This window comes from Myotis myotis, unplaced genomic scaffold, assembly GCF_014108235.1.
Source record: "Myotis myotis isolate mMyoMyo1 unplaced genomic scaffold, mMyoMyo1.p scaffold_m19_p_11, whole genome shotgun sequence".
Classification (NCBI taxonomy): Eukaryota; Metazoa; Chordata; class Mammalia; order Chiroptera; family Vespertilionidae; genus Myotis; species Myotis myotis.
Window position 1 is genome coordinate 75,452,392 of NW_023416315.1, and position 18,907 is coordinate 75,471,298.

The window sequence follows — 18,907 nt, forward strand, 5'->3', positions numbered from 1 at the left end:
AACTACTGAAAGGCATATACTTTTCCTAAAAATAAAGCATCAGGATAATAAATTTTTCGAGTTAGAGAAGGAACCATCTTCTCAATGGACAGAAAAAGAAAATGAGGCTGTCCAAGTGAACTGCTCTCCCCAAGGCCATACCGCTGGTGAGTGCTGGAGTCAGTCCTTGAACCCAAAGCCTCTCCCATATACCACAGCGTCTGGCCTCTTACCTTTATTACAAAGAATAAACGGAGCACCAACAGATCATTTGTAACACATACATGCTTTTCCATGGTCCTAAACTAAGCTATACTCCAAAGAACGGATGTACAAATGCATCTTCAATTTTAAAAGAACTATAAAACATGAAATGACATTCATTTCTAGGCTGGCATGATGATGCCACATGGATGCAGACATACATGCACATAAATATGAACGCGTGCGTGTGTGTGTGTGTGTGTGTAACATGATCACTAGGAGGTTGAAATGTAGGTGAATTTCAATTGTTCATGCTTTTCTTATTGTCTGAATTATCTTGCAAGCACACATTGCTTTAATAATCACTCAATATAAGGCTACCTGTGGAAGAAATAGAACTTAGGACAATAGTTATAAACATTTCTCAGAAAATATGCTAATTCTTAAAAACTTACACAAAGGAAATGAAGTTACAGCTTATAAGTACCCTGATTTTTCTGATGATAACAAGGAATTCATTACTCTTGCTTTAGTCCCAGTAATACATAAAGACAAAGGTCTGCTACCCCTGGAATAATGATATTTTTAATGTGAGGAAATTATTAAAATGCTTTTTTTCTCCTTTCTCCTATTCAATCTGGTAAACCACTTTGTGATAAGCTCTCCTATTTTCCCTTTCATCATCTCAATTATATTACTTGTTATCCTTATACTTCTTTCCACACTTCAATATCCCTCTTTGATCCTGGAATTCAGACCTAGACAAATTTCATAGAACCACAAAAAGTATCAGGAGGCACAAATATGAATAAAACCTTCTTCTTCTCAGTCTACAAGTGATGGCTGATTGACTAAACACTTAGAGAGAGAAAAAAACAAAACACCCAATTTATTCCATAGAATGCTCTAAAAATCCATAATTGTCAGGTTTTTTTTGTGTGTTTTTTTTTTTCCCTTAACCCACTGAATTTTTTTAATGGCTTAGAAAAAGGGTAATTATCCTGAATTTTTATCTAGGCAGACTGTCAACTCCCTGAGGATAGGAATGTTTTTGAATCCCCTATGGTACCTGCTGTCTACCCAGCAAAGTGCCTCACGCACGGAAGGCTATTACTCTTGTTTCTTGATGGACTGATTGATTGACTGAGGATGTAAATTTAATACACAGAAGTACTGTAAACCAGTTTTCAAATCTTACTGCTGCTTTTATTTAGCTTGCGGTTTTTCCACTAGAGCATGTTAATCATTTGTTTCAATGAAATTCTATAGCGTAGGCTTTAGATTTATATCTATTTTATTCCTAAACTTTCTTTTTATTAAGTAAATACCTACTTGAATAGACTAGCAAGCAAAAAAAATGTGTGTGGGAGAAATATATTACCCATCACTGCTTTAGTCTAGCAGTGTTAGAAATTATTGAATGGGAATGCAAAATATAACATCAAAAGCGTAAGTTATCATTTCCAATTTAGTTCTTAAGAAATATTCCTCACTGTCAGCTGGTCCAACCAGTATTTCTTTTAAAGCAATTTGTATGTGTATGACATTGTGACTCTTTAAATGATGGTGACGCGCATCTTAGCATCGAGTCACCCTTTTATTTTATCAGTGTTTCATGAGAAACTTGAGGATTTAATGAACATTGCTTCCAACAAGTTCTGGTGTACTCAAAGATTTGGAAATCGCCAATCAGACATTACTTGAGTCTTTTTTACTGCATATATTTGTAGCTCTGCATTTGATATATTGATTAAATGTTCTAGTATTTAACAAAGGGGTTAAATGGGGCCTAAAGGCCGAAGAACAGGAGGAAGGGAAAGGAAGGAAGGAAGGAAGGAAGGAAGGAAGGAAGGAAGGAAGGAAGGAAGGAAGGAAGGAAGGAAGGGAGGGAGGGAGGGAGGGAGGGAGGGAGGGAGGGAGGGAGGGAGGGAGGGAGGGAGGGAAGGAGGGAGGGAGGAAGGACAGGCTAAAAGGGAGAGTAATAACTAATTTGGGGGCTTATGTGTGGATAAATGATCAATCAGAACAAAATGGCTGAAAGCCGGGACACAGCAGGACCCCAAGATGTGCCTGTGGGCTGGAGGTGAGGGAGAACTAGAAGGATTCCATGGGACTTCTACATGCCCCACACGGTATCTATTATTTTAGTGTAGCGGCTTATAATACAGATTACTGCAAGAAATACAGAAAAATTATGGGATATGTCTTCTATCTTCACTGTTGGTGGAAGAAAAGTTGGGACTTTTACAAGTTTTACAGCAATACCAGAGGCTGATCTGATAGCCAAATGAGAAATTTTTTTCTGACCTCAACTTGTTTACAGTTTGTCTTCTATGACTGTTTCCTCCACCATCCTTCAAACTCCGCTTGCCTCGCTATCTGACTAACATGCCCCTGTCTCCTTCCTGAAACCTCGGCACGCTCCAGCAGCGCTCCCGCGGCCGCCAACCTCGGCAGTGACTTCTTGCAGAATCACCTCGCACAGTTACTGTGCACTCTGCTTCATCTCATACTGAATATATGTGAAGCACTTAACAACATCTTAGTTATCATTAAAAGTACTAAAACAGAATAAAACCCTAAACCCCACTAACATTTAGACACCTTAATACATAGGCTTGTGTATTTCTAAATTTTCCTGAAAGAAAAAAAGCCCAAGAAAACCTTGTCACTAAAGTATCTAATTTCATAAAATCTCTTTTCTCATATCCCTCAGGTCCATGTGTTGGTAATATCACCTTTGGTAAACTGCCAGTGGTGGATGCTGTTGGTTGCCTCTCCCCAAATTCATTATTCCCTTCTCTTCAAAGGACCCAAACTTTGTTCAGTGACAAAGTGCCTGACAAAAACAGCTTCACAATCTCGGTTAAAGTGGTGAGTGTTCGTATGGTACTGTTCAGGCCAATGAGATGAAAGTAAAAGCCTCTGTGTGAGGCAAGCTTGCTATTAAAGCGGGGAAGGGCGGGGGGATTCATCTGATGTGAAGCTATTTATATTTTGCCATTCCCTTCTTTCTCCCTGAAACAGGAGCATGCTATCTGGAGAAATGGTAGTCATTATGAACATGAAGATAAAGGCCACGCAGAGGCAGAGCAGGAGGCTAAAAGGAATGTTGCTCTTTTGTGTCATTCTTTAGCAGCTATACCAGGCAAATCTGGACTTTCTGTATATGGAATTTATTTATCACAAGGCAAATATATCTAAATTCCCAAGTAGAGCAGTTGATAAATTCCATAGTAAATTAAGATAGTATTTTAGTGGAAATATCCAAAATTCACATGGACAAAGCAACAGATATAATTAACTCAAAAATTATACATCAACAACCATCATTTAGAACCGACTGAAATCCGGTTGAGTGGCAGTCCTACAACTAGAGAAGTAAAGAAGAAAGCACATTGAGGCTGGTAGGAGGGGTGAGGCATGGAATGGGCTGGTTCAACACCTATTGTGCCACTTTTTAATCAGGAGGGAGATAGTCTCTGTGGAGGCTGCCCCTGAGGAGCAAGAGGTCCCACCCCACACCAGACCCAGAGGTGGGAAGAGAAGTCCATCTAACTACAGGCTATAAAAACCAGCAGGGATTGTGGCTGAGTGACACAGAGGCTGCTGGAGATCCATCTGTTCTTTAAAAGAGCCAGGGTGCACAAACACACTCAGACTCAATACATCTGAGCTCCAGTACCGGTGGCTCTGGGTCCAGACATATATGGGGAAGAACTGGATTGTCTCGCATCAGGGCAGGGACTCAGGGGTAGCTTCCTCCCAGACAGGGGTGCTGGCAGGGGTCATTGTTCCTGTGCTGGGACCTCCCCTCTTGCAGGGCTGACTGGCAACCATAGCAGAGTCTCAATTAGCCTGTTAGCTCCAACCTGGAGATTCCCTGAGACCCCGTCCCATCTAATTTCCAGCCCCACCCAAGCTGTTTACAGCAGCTTTTCCATATGAATGGCCTGTCCTGGCTCAGACTTCAGACTTTCTTAAAATCTCTCACACAAGCTGCAGCTGGTGACAACATGACCCAAACCTATCAATAAAAAGCCCAACACCTGGCACTAGCACCAGCCTGCCTTGCTTCATAGCTGGGGCCAGCCTCCTGTACAGCAGCACTCCCATTGTAGTCACAGCTGGTCCTCACAGCCAATTGGCCTGGAAGTAAACTCCTCCCAGAGATGCCAACAGTAATCAAGGCTCAAAAGACTGTGCACACAGCCTACACAGGGGTGCACCTAGAGTGCCCAGCTTAGGTGACCATGGAACACTGGGCCCTACAGAACACTTACTGCACAAGGCCATTCTACCAATTCTAGGAGACATAGCAGCTCAACCTATTACATAGAAACAAACACAGGGAAGCAGCCAAAATGTGGAGACAAAGAATAATGTCACATATGAGAGAAATGGAAACAAGCAAACTACTGGATACAGAGTTCAAAACCATGGTTATAAGGTTACTCAAGGATCTTCATGAGATCTTCAAGGGATTTAGGGAGGCTTTCAAGGAGCTTAGTGAGAATAGCAATGACATGGTAAAGGACCAGTCTGAAATTAAGCTAAATTAAATAAAGAACAATTAACAATGCTTCAATAGTAGAGTAGAGGATTCTGAGAATCAAATCAATGATTTGGAGTGTAAGAAGCAAAAAATACCCAATCAGAAGAGCAAAAATCAAAAAGAATCCAAAAATATGAAGAAAATGTAAGGAGCTTCTGTGACAACTTTAAGCATACCAACACTCACATTATGGGGATGTCAGAAGGAGGAGCTAAAGAACAAGAAATTGAAAACCTGTTTGAATAAATAATGACAGAAAACTTCCCCCACCTGGTGAAAGAAATAGACTTACAAGTCTAGGAAGCACAGAGAGTCCCAAAGAAGAGGAACCCAAAGAGGCCCACACCAAAATACATCAAAATTAAAATGATAAGGGTTAAAGATGGAGCGAGAACCTTAAAAGTAGCAAGGGAAAAACAGTTTGTTACCTAAAGGTGAGTGCCCATTTATCAGCTGATTTATCAACTGAAACTGCAGGCCAGAGGGGAGTGGCAAGAAATATTCAAAGTGATGAATAGAAAGGACCTCCAACCAAGATTACTCTACACAGCAAAGCTATCATTTAGAATTGAGGGTCAGAGAAAGAGCTTCACAAACAAGAAAACATTAAAGGCTTTCATTATCACCAAACCAGTATTATATGAAATGTTGATTAGTATTAAGAAGAAGAAGACAAAGAAGAAGACGAAGAAGAAGAAGAAGAAGAAGAAGAAGAAGAAGAAGAAGAAGAAGAAGAAGAAGAAGAAGAAGAAGAAGAAATATGAACAATAAAATGGCAACAAATCTTGCATGAATTTTGGGACACCCTATACGTAACTATCAACAACCGAATCTAAAAATCAAAATAAACAAACAAGAAATCTACTGAACAAAATAAACTGGTGAATAAAACAGAATGTGAGGCATGGAACATGGAACAGACTGATGAATCTCAGAGGGAAAGGGTAAGGGGGGAGAGAAGAGATTAACCAAAGATCTTACCTATGGACACAGAGAATAGGGTGATGAAGGCATGGGGTGGGGTCAGAACCGGGTGAGGTGGGCAATGGGGAGAATAGAAGAGGACATCTGTAATACCCTCAACAATAAAGATTTAGAAAAAATTATACATCATGTAGAAAGTATAGTTCTCTAATAATATTTGAAAAATCCTGTACATTTCCAATATCATTTTATTAAGCACACTTCTTACTTCCAATTCCCTAGTAAAAGTAACATTGATATTTAGTGGAGTTAGAAGCATGATTAATACAGAATAACAAAGGAGCATATTTTGTTTAAAAGTAGCAGATTAGCCCTGGCCGGTGTTGCTCATGGGTTAGAGCATCATCCCAATAAACTTTAATTCTGGTCAAGGGTTGATTCCTGGGTGGCAGTTTCCCCACCGTCATTGGGGCATTTATGGGAGGCTCTCTTCCATCTCTCTCTCTCTCTCTCTCTCTCTCTCTCTCTCTCTCTCTTCCCTTCCCTGCCCCCACCCCCCACTCCTCCCTCTCCCACTCCCTCTCCCTTTCCCCTTTCACTCTCTCTAAAATCAATGAGGAAAATATCCTTCAGTGAGGATTAATTTTTAAAAAGTATCAGACTAAATAGGAGGTGAAGGGCTATTGTAAGCAAAATATTTCTTTGTATATAAAATTAACAGACTAGGAGATAGAATTAAGAAAAATAATATTCAGGTAAAGATAAAAGAATAAATAATTGTTATTGTTAAATAAGTATATTATATATTTTCTACCCAGGAAAAAGAATCAGTTGAAGTAGTATTCATAAACAGACTGCTTAACTAGCTATATCAGTGATGTGAGGGGGTATGGATAATACAATTTCAATCATGTCTTCTAATGATATTAATGGCTGATTTTAAGTTATTTTCTATACAACACAGAAAACTGGTAAATACCATAATTTCACACTTGTTTTATCAGGTTGAAGAGAAGTAATACCCTTGATGTATTCTGACAAAGGAGAAATTTAATTTGCATAATCTAATTCAGTTTTGCAAAGATTTATTTAGCACCTAATATGTGCTAAGTCAAATATTTTATTAGGAATAAAATGTAATTTCTGACCTCCAAGGGTTTATAGTCTGAGAATGAGCAAGAGAAGTAGTCAATAATTATAATACAATATAGTATAATCTATCTGTGTAACTAACACATGTAGGAAAATAAAACAGATTCTGGAACTATACATAGGTGAAGGATATTTATCTTTGAAAAGTTAGAAAAGACTTTAGGAAGTAGGGCCTTGAAGTATGAAAAGGAGTTTGGAAACTCGATAAGGGGTAAGGCTGGGAATGAACTTTTAAATAAATGGAGGAATAATAACAAGGCAAGTAGGTATCAAAGTTCTTATGGTTTATGGTGCCCCCCAAAGTGCTTGGCTTAAAAGAAACAACCTGTAAATGCATGTGGACAAATGAATAAACAGAATGCTTAGAAAACAGTCAGGATTAAATCACAGTTATAACAGAATGCTTAGAAAACAGTCAGGATTAAATCACGGTTATAACATATCTGCTGTATGATGGCTGTGCTGAGAGGTGAAAGAATGGGCAGATAAACATAACAGGTTAGGAGGCTTTACAGCTGGAGGTTATAGAAGAGGATTAGGAAAAATTAATAAAAACATTGATTAAGGGTGGGAAAAAATAAATAATTTCAGTTTGAAAGAAGTTGATCTGGATTGAGGTGCACCAGGAGGTGACTAAGGAAACACATCTGGAGCCTAAGGGAAAGGAAGACCTTGGTAGGATTGTAGACTAGCAATGCTCTATGGACTCCACACATTTATGCAAAACCAACTGTGTGAAGGTGAATCATGCGCAGGAAGATTATAGTAATTACGATTAACTGTGGTAAATACTAGTACAAGAACAGAAGTATGTATGTCATAGAAACAATATATAGAGAGGAATTCACAGAAAGTTGACAATGGAAATTAAAAAGCTGCACAGAAGTTTTCTAGATGGGAAGGTGGAGAAGGGACTATTGAGAAAAGAAAGGCAAGGCCAGCTGCATGCGACATGAAGCGAAGTTCGAGGAACTATAAATACTGTGACATTGCTGCTCATATAAAGTGTAAAAAGTGGGTGGCGGACAATGAGATCAGCATGCCAGGGCCACCGCAGCAGACATCTTGGAAGACAATGAGTTTTTTATTGAGGTTTTTAATATCTAAAGAAAGGCCAATTGGGCATAATGGACATACAAGTAGGCCTTCAGAAAGCAGATTTAAAAAAAAAAAAATCAAAGGTGAACATGGAGTGAGTTCATTACTGATAATTGTATATGAGAACTAATGAGAGTAAAAATAAAATACTGACAACATTCTTGCAAATGATCCTGGAAAGAAGGAAGAGAGAGAGAGAGAGAGAGAGAGAGAACTCAAGAAACCTGTTCAGGGGACTAGCTCAGATTTAATACCATATAAAAAAACACAAAACAAAAAACAAATAACAAACAAAACAAAATGCAGGGGTGAGATTTAAAGACTATTGGATCTGGAAGGACCCTAAGTTATCACTAGTGCAGTTTTTTTTTCATTGATTGTGTTGTTTGGAAAACTAAGTCCCAAAGAGAGAAAATTACACAGGCTATTAATAAGAAAATTTACATTTAGTATTTTTTATTACAGGGAACAACTTCCTAATGTATAAGAATAGTTCAAGTTTCCTACATAATACTTGGTAGACCAGCTACATACATTACAATCGCCTGGAGAGTTTAAAATATTTTGATTTTTCAAGGTCTTATCCCCAGTAATTTTAACTCAATGATCTAGGGTGGACCCAAGATTCTCCATTTAAAAAAGGTTTTCAAGTAATATCGTAGACTTGAAAACTATTGGCCTAAGTAAACTTTAAGACTGTGTAGGAAAATGGTGACGGTTTTTAAGGGAAAGAAATCCTCCCAGAATAAAGGGAAAACTTTAAATGTTGCCCAAGTTTTTGTGAAAATGAAACTTTATTCATAAGTTAACCAGTAGTTAAATGTTTAAATGTCTATCACATGCTTCTTTCTATGGGAAGACGGTGATATATAGAGAAAATGATTGCATTCTCGGTGTTTTTTTTTTTTTGTTGTTTTTACAAACATAATCTATTGAAGAATTTACTACAGTTTTTCTGTGAGACAACAGATTTTTCTCATGTCAACACATCTTAATGTTCAGTGTTCCTTGGTTTGTCATCTGAGAAGTTCAGTAGCACTGGCAATAGAAGATATTAAGGTGATGGTTTTAAAGCAATGCAAATGTTAGCATTGGAAGTGCAAGAATCCATATACTGTGTAAGGGAATTTTCTGTCTCTTTTGTGTGTTATCAAAATGCTTAACTACTACATACTGCAGGTTCTATATCTATACTGATAAAACTATAATTATTGGCATGAACAAACAACAAAAACGTAAAACACCCCCCCTCCCAAATACTTTTAGTCAAGCTGGATGTGATTCAAAAAGCTTCAACTGTGAGTTAAATCTCAACTGCAGCTCTGTAATTTGGGGGATAAAATACCAAGCTCAAAATGTCTGGAACAACCAGTCAATAATCAAAGACAGTTAAAATAAAATACTGAATTGCTATGAGGTCTCTTCATACTCTTCACACTGCCTTCCCCAGACCCTTAAAAAACATGCCAGGCAACTCTTAAGGAGCACTCCAGGTAGCCTATTGATGTCATTGGAGATTTACAACCAAGAAGGAGAAAAATATTAGTAATAATATTGAGCGCTTCTCTCAATTTTTCATATAAAACATCAAGAAAGGTAGGGGAAACCTGTTTGGTCATTTTGGATTTTCCTCATAGATATTATATTGCAAGATCTAGGAGAGGAGACCTTTAAAATTCACAAAAATAAAGCTGTGGTCAGATTTTTTTCGAATTACCCCAAATTCCAAGACATTACAGCTCTGTAATTTGGCAAGCCACGAAATTGAATCAAGCATGCTGGGAGGCCCATCTAATCTTTAGATTACTGGCTTCTCACATATAAACTAACCCATCCACTCCTCTACACCGTTCTATCGCTGATGTACCTTTTCTGTTCTCTACCTAGTCTCACCTCTGTAGGTGAATGTAAAAACAATTGTTTCATTTTAAAACGTGACATTGATCATGAAGCAAATGTTATGAAAAGTTGGAAAGTTGTTAACTGTGTTACAATGGCAGCTTGATTCAGAATAAGGACCTCTCCTTATTAGTTAACTGGGCATTTCCTGAATTTGAGGGCTCATGAAGATCTCAGGATGCATACCTGGTGAATGTCAAGAGTCTACTACAATTAGTTCTCATGAGTGGTTTCTTCCTCATCTAATCAGAGGAAGAAATTAATTTTCATCTTTAAAAAAATCTACCATACCGTAGCAATGTATTAATAGTTATTAAGTGCCTTTGGGAAAATAACTTAGTGTCCAACTATAATTTAACTTAAAATAATGTTTGAGTCATTTAATAAGCTTATATTATTTTCAAATTAAGGTAGGATGAATAAAATATTTTTAAAAGAACAGTGTATTACACTTTTGTTTGATCATTTCAAATGCCAGGCTTCCAAACTCAGCATTGTTAAAATAATCACAATCAGCACAACCTAAGACTGCTCAAAAAAAGACAAAGACAAAACAAAACAACAAAACACCTGGCCTTTTAATACAATCATTCCTGCCACTTCTAGTTTGAACATTCATTTTGTAATTGGTGTTCTAGGAAGTCTGACAAAAGGATCTCAGAAGTGATGAATACATTCTGATGGTAACGTTAACAGAGCCACCTATAAATGCCATGAGTAATGAGAGATTTCTAGCACTAAATGTAATTCTTCAAGTCCTGCTAAGTATTGAGATATTTGAGAGTAGAGTTGGCTTCATACTAAAACTTAATATAAAATAAAGGGCAGTAATCTTGGGGCAAGGTAAAATTAAATATTGGATACCGTATTTGAAGAAGTAGCCCAGTTTTACTATTTTGTTAGTAAAATAATGTGCTATTTTAGGTCCAAGATAGAATTAAATAATCAAAGGCATTTAAAGTTACTCTACTCTCAATATGGGAATGAATGGTTAAGTAAAATGGACAAGATTATATAAAAGAAAAGGCCTGAATGATAAAGGAAGAAAAATGCAGCAGAAAAGGTGAAGTTAGCAGAGAAATTTTAAGACAACCAAGTACAATGTAGAATGCAGGATGATAGAAAGGCATGAAGAGAATCCACAGAGATAACACAATGAACCTTAAATGTAAGGGAATTTCAAAGTAATTTCACTTTTTTTCTTTAATCACGTACTGATACTGTTCTTCACTTTGTCATTCAATTTAGCTTGTACACCTCCCAACATCTACAGACAAAATTCACAGCCTAAGTCTTAAATCCTACGGAGAGCTCCCTTACCAATATGAATGTGCCGTTCTTTTCTTCTGCTCCCTTTAGTTAAGGTAGAGAAATTAAGGGAATATATACTTAAAATCCTAATGGATCACACAAAGAAGCAAGTGCTTGAATGAGAAAAAAGAAAATTTGACCCCCTACAAAGCAGCTTTCTTCCATATTTAATTTATGGAAACCCTCGGTATTACATATGCAATATACATTTACTTATACTGCTGGAGACCGAACAGTCTAAGAAGCAAAAGTACACTTACTAATTCTCCTTTTTGTAACAATGATGCTAAAGTAAGATTTGCCCCCACTTGTTATTGATTATTGATCACTTTAATATTGGAGATCCTAAGAGTTAATTGCAAATGATAAAGAGGGGGATTAAAAATCATAAGCTGGGGGAATGTCAAGGGGGGGAAAAAGAGACATGTGTAATACTCTTTGTAATACTTTAAGAAATAAAAAAAAAATCATCAGTGTTGAAATTCAGCATTGCATGCATGGACATGCTCATCCTCACGGACTTTTCTTGATATGCCTTACAAGTCCCATCTTTTCAAAACGCTCCCTTTCCTTAACCTTCCTTGACAAAAGAAATGCTAATTTGATTCTTCTTTTCCCCTCTTTTCTTTCTTCTGCTTCTTTTTCTTCTTGCTCTAAAAAATTGTGGATGAGCTCTTCTTTGTAAATTATCTTTTTTCAGAAATCTCCATTCCCATGCCACATTGTGAAGCAGATCTTTATAAATACCAGTTTGATTTTATCACTCTCTTACCAAAAAGCTTTAATAACTCCTGCTATCTAAACCATAAAGTACAAACTCATTAGTGTGGCCTGTCAATCTCTATACAGCTGTTGATATAGTTCTCCAACCCTCATTCCTCTGCTAAGACATCTCTATGATGGTCAAAACAAATTACTTACTCTTGCCTAACTGGACCTCACAATGTCCTATCGCGGCATCTTTGATGACATCTTTTCAAAGATCTCCATTAAAAAATGTTCTATCTACCAAACTCCCTTTCTTTAAGCCCAGCAGAGATGTTACCTCTCCACAAGCCCTCCCTGATCACTTGGGCCAGAAGGAATATTTTATTTTTTAATGCTTATAGCATTTTCTGCCCTCTGCATTCCTATAGCACATCCACTGTGACCTGACATTTGTATATAAGCCTTACTATCGCCTCAACTAAGTCATAAGTCCCTGAGGCTATTACATATGGTAAATAATCAATATACACTGAACAAATGAAAGGGTTTTCCCCCTATACCTCCTCCCTCAGCACAATCTCCTCTCAGCACAATCTCCTCCTCATTCACTGTTGCAATGATTATTTATTGAGCTCTATTATTGATCAGTTATTGTGATAGGCAGTAAAATATATATGACACCATGGTGCCTGCAGTCATAGAGCTCACAATCTAGTAGAAAAAGCAAACAAACATTAAAATATAAGTTTATGATAGGCTAGTGTAAAGTATACATATTGTGAGTGTCTATAGGAGGGGAAGATAATATAATAGTACCTAAAATACTAACTGTTGCTTTTTTATAAATTGTGAGTAATTCTATCTAATAAAAGATTAATATCCAAATTAACCACCACTCTGTCACTCCGTCACAAAGATGGTGACAGCCACGGAGCTGGAGCAAGAAGGAGGCTTGGGTTGCCCCCGGCAATGGAGGAAGCCAAGCTTCTCGCCTGCCCTGGCTAGCACTGCGCTCCGCTCAAGGCTACAAAGTTTCAATTATAGAAGATAAATAAATCCCAGAAAAAAAAGGAGAGGCTGGGATTTGGGTTGCCAGGGGGCATGGCCAGCCTGAAAATGGCCATCAGCCCCTCACCCAGGCTGGCCAGGCACCCCAGTAGGGACCTGACTCTGAAGGGGGTGTGGCCAGCCTGCAAACAGCCATCAGCCCCTCACCCAGGCTGGCTACACCCGCATGGGGTGAGGGTCGCCGCTGGAAGGCTTGGCAAGCCTGCAAACAGCCATCAGCCCCTCACCAAGGCTAGCCTGGCACCCCAGAGGGACCCCCACCCTGATCCGGGACACCCTTCAGGGAAAACCAGCTGATCCCCACCCGTGAACCAGGCCTCTATCTTATATAATAAAAGGGTAATATGCAAATTGACCCTAACAGCAGAACGACTGGGAATCACTGGTCACTATGATACACACTGACCACCAGGGGGAAGATGCTCAATGCAGGAGCTGGTCCCTCATGGTCAGTGTGCTCCCACAGGGGGAGCTCTGCTCAGCCACAAGCCAGGCTGATGGCTGCCAGTAACAGCGATGATGGCGGGAGCCTCTCCCGCCTCCTCAGCAGCGCTAAGGATGTCCGACTGCAGCTTAGGTCTGCTCCCCATTGGCAAGTAGACATCCCTGAGGGCTCCCGGGGTGCCAAAGGGATGTCTGACTGCCAGCTTAGCCCAATCCCTTGGCCAGCAGGTGGACATCCCCCGAGGAGTCCCAGACTGCGAGAGGGCACAGGCCAGGCTGAAGGACCCCCGACCCCCAAGTGCACAAATATTTGTGCACCGGGCATCTAGTAAATAATAAAAATGATGGCCAAATAAAAGGAACCATATGGTAGAATGTTTATCATAACTTTGGATTAAATATAAACTTCCTGAGGATGATCATAAGGGAAAATACTACTTCATAATCACAAGGATTTATGCTACTTACTTCATGTTATATTCTTTTTAATCTTCACAACAATCTTTCAATCCTCATTCCCATTTTAGAGATGGGAAAACAGGCCCCAAGAGCTCAAGTTACCTTACCCAAAGTCCTATTAATTAAGAGTAAAGATAGGATTCAGATAAAAAACATATGTTCTTTCACCTAGATCATAAGTGAGTTTTCCACCCAAGCACACTTAGTAGTGATAGACTGGATAACCTCCTAGACTGTCCTCCACAGGGTGTCAGCCTTGAGCAGCTGGCCACAGGTGGCAACATCATAATATTTTTAAGAAAGATTTTATTCTATCACATTCTTGTAAAATTGCCTATCACATGCAGCCCTTTAAGAAAAGTTCCTTAGAACCAATAAAATAAGTGGAACAACCAATTGGTCTCTTTCTCTCTCTCTCTTTTTTTTCTTCCCCCTCTCTCTCTCTAAAAGCAAAAATAAGGGGGGAGTTGAGGGGAGGAAGGAACTGTTCTTTTACTGGAATGGGAAAATCAGGACCACACAAGGCATAGTCTACCCTTGTTAATAGTTTTTAAATTAAACTCTTTCAAAATTTATGAGACAAAACAGTGTGTTCGATTAACTGCTTCTTTTTATAGAAAAAATATAGATAACAAAAAAAATCCTAAATTTTTTTTCTTAGTATTATGCAGCTACTCAAATCCATATCACAAATTTCTTGATTATGTTGCTTTCAGTATTTGAAACGGAATGTGTTTTTGCTTCTCTCTAATTCTTCTATACTAGAAACCAGAACTTATTGTTGAAAAGGAAATATTCAAATTCATTCATTAACACTGTATAAATGCATTTTGACAATTTCCTAAAACATATTTACCAATGCCCAATTCTATATCCCAAAAATATATTTATTTTTATTATTTATACATTCAACTTCATTATTTATAGATTTTGCACTTTATTGGTTTTTTTCCCTAGAATGAAAGTTTTAGAAATGCTTATTAGTTTGCTACAGAACTTACTGATTGTCTGCTGCTGATAATTTTAACATTTTGGACTGAACAATTAGAGGAAGGTAGAAATTTGCTAAATTGTATTTTATGACAACGTATTTTAATGTAGATTATTAAAGTAAACACATAGGTAAAATAATTCTTTGTGTAACTTAGATTTTTCTTAAAAACAATTTATAAAATTATTTCAAGGCACTAAATGAAACAAAACTTTCTTAGATGTTATATAAATTAATACTTTTTGCACAATAGTTACCATACACCTAAGACTTAATACTTTGATACCAAAGCATTATTTTTTTGCTATGGTATGTTTTTAAAGTCCTTTGTAAGTAAAAACAAACAAGTATATAAACATAACCCTTAACCCATAAGCTAATATCCAACAAAGTACAGCTATTCTCGAAGAATTAAGATACCTATCACTTAGTTTTAAAAAAATGAAATAAACTCTGGCTAATGTGGCTTAGTTGGTTTGACCATCATCCCAAGAACCAAAGGGTCTCTAGTCTCTAGTTCCATTCTGGTCAGGGCACATACCCAGGTTGTGGGTTCGATCCCTGGTTGGGCATGTACAGGAGGAAACAAATCGATGTTTCTCATGTTTCTCTCTCATGTCCATGTTTCTCTCTCTCTCTTTTCCTCCCTTCCTCTCTCTCTAAGATCCATAAAATACATACCCTTGGGTGAGGATTAAAAAATGAAATAAATCTTTAATCACAGAACATTCCATTTTATTCATCAGTTAGCCCAATGTCTATATTTTAAAGATGTTGAGTGACTTCCTCAAACCTATATTACTAGCTTGTGTCAGGCTCAGAATAAGACTCCTAAGTTTAATTCACTTTTGCTTTTAAGTACTCCATTCTTAAACTAACTCAGAATTATTTTAGAAATTAATTTAAATTGCCTATTGAAAAAGAAAACCTTATATTAGATATTAATCTACAACAATGGAAGTGATTACAATGTTATATATTAATATTCATCTAAGATAGCAAAGCAATGGCATTTACCTTAAATTTACGTCTCTGCTCTGCACAGCTGTTGAAGAACCACAAGTCTGTCTCATGGCTGTAAATGTAACAAGAACAATAATGCGACCAATTTCATACCTAAACTAAATTAAGTAGATCTGTCATAGGCTAGAAAATGGATAATGTATTTTACAAAATGTTTTTAATTACAGATTATGGAAGTGTGCATGTGTGCATAAAACAATGTGAACTTACTCTTTTCAATCAGGAAATTCATTTCATGAAATTTAAAGTATTACATATTCTCTTTGGCTAACTTTCCTCCTTATAGACCACTATGGGTACATCACGTCTAGGACGTGCTAGGAGTAGATATAGAAAAGTAAAGTAAAGTAAGATAAGAGGCCATCTTCATTTTAGGGTTTGTTTTTCTGAGATACATAGTAGAAATGTAAAAAAGAAAAATCTGGTAATGCTTAGTTTAATATCAGCTCCAATCTGCATCACAATCATTTTATATTAATCATCAATATGTCATTAATCAATATATTAACTGATTGGCCCTATTTAAGTGGTGTTTCATGCAATGAATTAATATGTAAACATGTTTCAAATACATACATTCAGATATCTACACATGAAAGTGAAATCACTACTACAATCTGTAGGCTCATTAGATGTGATTTTTCTTTCAATTTTGCAGTAGATATGCTAATATCTATGCTATCTGTAGCAGAAAAACAAGAAAAATGTGAATGAAAAAGTAATAGTAGATAAATACTAGTAGATAAATACCAGCAATAGACTCTCTGCCATGTCACACTTCAAATCTGGCTACCACTTTTCAACATTTAAAAGAAATTCAGTTGAGTATAACAAGCAACAAATATTGTTCTTGTGACTTGAGCCATCAAAATATTTTTCTAAAATCTGTATTTTCTTTCAAACTTTATAAAATAGTTATCCATAAAAATTAAATAGTAAAATGAAAATCACATATCTCGTTTGGTCCTCTAACCAGCATGATCTATTATTAACACCAAATAAATTGCTTTCAAGCACAGATTTTGAAACATTTTCACTTATTTTTTTAAATCTAAAAGATAATCTATACCAACTCTATTATGAAAGATTGATTAAACAGTTAAGTAGAAAAAAAGCCTGGCTGGCATAGCTCAGTGGTTGAGCATTGACCTATGAACCAGGAGATCAAGATTTGATTCCAGGTAAAGGCACATGCCCAGGTTGCAGGCTCGACCCCAGTATGGGGCATGCAGGAGGCAGCCAATCAATGATTCTCTCTCATCATTGATGTTTCTATTTCTCCTTCTCCCTTCCTCTCTGAAATCAATAAAAATATATTTTTTAAAAAGAACTAGACTGTGATAAAATCATAAAAGTTTTAAAGTGCTAATTTCATATTAAATATTTATAATTAGCAAAAATATTCTATCCTTTTCCTTAACACGAGTGGCAAATACATAGTGCAACTCATGTTAAATGATATTTGCAGATGCAAAAACAAGTATTACTTAATATCCCCCATTGACAACATGTGTAAGCTAGTATAAAATGCTATTAGGTTTTTATTAGATTTTTTATACAATCCCAGCAAAGCTTACCAGGTACTACAAAATACTAAAAATGTAGAATCACATTATATTAACTACTGTGTATATTTTGGTGAACAAATAAGTCTTCAGTCATTATTCTAAATTCTCATTCTTAAAAACCAACTTTTCATTCCTATGACATTTTGGCATGAGATCCTATTAAAATTCCAAAAGAATAATAAAATTCTAGAGTTTTATATCTGTATAATCAAGATATAGTTGTGTTAATATGAATCACAAAACACTAATAAGTGACACAATAAACTATAGCAATGGTTAGCAATTGAAGTTGTTAAAAGGTATTTGTAAATTTTTAATCACCCTTTTATAATAAAAATACAATTGAGGACTTAGGCTCAAAATTTTATTTATACAACATTTGGTACAGAAGCAACAATTTCTTACTTTAGAGTCATAACTATTCCCATATTAGTGTGTGTGTGTTTTGCCAAGAAAATTATGTACATTTTGGTTAAACAAAGTATAGCTAAATTTTGCCTTTCAATACAACAAAAAGAGAAAATAGAAAAATTTCAGCCCAGCCATTCTTTCCAGAAATATCCTGGTAATCATCAATAAAGAAACGTCTCCTTGACTTAGCTTTGGAGAGGAAGGTACAACTACTTGGTCTAATTTGTCAAGAGACACAATAAGATAAAATTAGGACAATATATATAGTCTCTTTCAGATATTAAAAACAGTAAACTCTTTCCTACCTTTGGCTTATGCTGCGAGCATCTACTAGTAAACCTCCTTTGCTATACCAACAAGAAAGCACAGTTCCCAGTTTGAAGCCATAGTGAGGATAAACATTCCTTTTGCTATCTTTTATGACTTCTATGTAAAATTTTCTCTGTCACATAAATGTATGTAGAGGCTCTCATGGAATCAGATAACTCAATGGAAATGCTCAAATCACTATTATTACTTAGGGAAGTATATGATGGTAAGTAAAATGTCTCACTACAGAATTACTGCTTAGTTAAAACAAAAGAACGTGAAATTTATTTTAAAAGAGAAAAAATTAAGATGGATATTAAACTCAGACTCTTGCAGTATAACTCACATACAATCATGGCAGACATCTGTACTTTACTCTGTTAAAAGGAATGCCCATCCCCAATTCCCCCTTCTTCCCACCCACTCCCCCAAAATGGGTTTGTTCCCAAGAAATATATTCTCATCTCATATCTGTCTAGGGACCATAAATTAATCCAGTTTTTAGGTAATAAGTGGTTTCTGGATTGTGTACATCAGTAGCCTATAATTCTCTGTCAGAAGGCCATCGTGTAAGACTTAGTTACTAACATCTGGGAGTACACCTACAAAGGAAAACAGACAGCTAGGCCATAAAAATTTTCAAAATAGTTTTGTTAAAGCAACAAGAAAGATGTTTACTTTTTTGGAGAAAAAAAACTAAGCTTGCCTTATTAGACATGCATGTAACTTGGATTTAAAAAAGCATTCCTTATCCTCCAACAAAGCTGATAAACATTTTTAAAGATGTTTGATGCATCTCCAGAT

The 18,907-nt window shown here is 36.7% G+C and overlaps 1 protein-coding gene across 1 annotated transcript in view; it reads right to left on the bottom strand.

Moving 5' to 3' along the window:
* Window positions 1–18,907, bottom strand: part of FOXP2 (forkhead box P2) — a 691,137-nt gene that overhangs the window by 144,059 nt on the left and 528,171 nt on the right. The window lies entirely within an intron of this gene.